Raw genomic sequence first — 1181 nt, forward strand, 5'->3', positions numbered from 1 at the left:
CACACACACACTGAGATCATAAACACAAGCGGCCAACCCTTTGGACATCACAACTCTCCCTATAAGTGGTGTTAATATGAATTTTGTCTCCATTGGGCAAGCGTAATCAGCAGCACTGAAGGATCTTTTTTTGTGGCTCTATGATTGATAATTATGAATTCATCCACTGACAGTGATGAGTTCAGTCCAGTTTTTGCAACCTGTTGACACAGTTGCACATTTTGTGGGACCAACTAAGAGATATTGTAACATATAGAAAATTATTAATACAAAATCCAGATTAGATTAAGTTAATTAATTAGTTTCAAATAAATCATACAGGATGTGCATATGAAATGGTTACTGTTTCATGAGCCGCTCAAGTTGTGATCTCATATAAACTGTACACAACCATTATATCTAGACCTATTATTAGAACATATCCTCATACTGTATTTAGACTTGCTTCAAGGAGTTATTGCTATTTACCGTCACAACGTGTATGTAGTATGTGTAATTAATTGTGTGAAGTTTGCAGACAACAGGTTTGACTACTCATGTATTTTCCATAAGTGCAGTTGCCACTGAGTTTAAATACATTTTTAAACATTCCACTTGTTTCTCTCAATACGTACCTGATGTCATAGTGTGGAACTTGCAAAACTGTAACTAAACACAAGCACCACTAGGTGCATTACTTATGGTGCTGGGTATCACAAAAACACAAGAGTCTTTTTGTGTTTACTTAACAAATTTAAATGTATTTAATGCAAGAATGTTCTCCTAATCTGACTTGTTTACAGAATGTAGTTTATAATGACTTGTGTTTTAAATGAGACAATATCTGGTCATCTGCCAAGCTAACTTATAGCTTTTAAGCAGGAAAAGTAAGATGCTTTTCTACAAACACGTCTACAAACATGACTTTAAACTTATGATCATGCTCTCTTTGGTTAGTAAAGGCATGGAAACAGCAGAGACACAACCTCCTCATGTACTCTGAGTTTAGAAGTAACACTTGCACAGAACTTAGTAGTACTTGACATAAAACACTGCACTGAACATGTTTACTGGTATTGACCCTGCTCTCTGCCCACAGTCAAAGCTCATGGCAAGTTACTAAGATACTGAAGTTATGCAAGCAAAAAAACTTTGTTTTTCACAGCACAAAAATGCCTCTTCCCTAGCAGAAAAACTAAAAA

The 1181-nt window shown here is 35.5% G+C and overlaps 1 protein-coding gene and 1 long non-coding RNA gene across 6 annotated transcripts in view; one reads left to right on the forward strand and one right to left on the reverse strand.

Annotated features, from left to right (window-relative positions):
* The window catches only part of diaph2 (diaphanous-related formin 2), a 411623-nt gene that overhangs the window by 156869 nt on the left and 253573 nt on the right, over nt 1-1181 (forward strand). The window lies entirely within an intron of this gene.
* LOC116696765 (uncharacterized) overlaps nt 1-1181 on the reverse strand; it is a 19753-nt gene that overhangs the window by 14785 nt on the left and 3787 nt on the right. The window lies entirely within an intron of this gene.

Source organism: Etheostoma spectabile, chromosome 10 (genome assembly GCF_008692095.1).
Source record: "Etheostoma spectabile isolate EspeVRDwgs_2016 chromosome 10, UIUC_Espe_1.0, whole genome shotgun sequence".
NCBI lineage: Eukaryota > Metazoa > Chordata > Actinopteri > Perciformes > Percidae > Etheostoma > Etheostoma spectabile.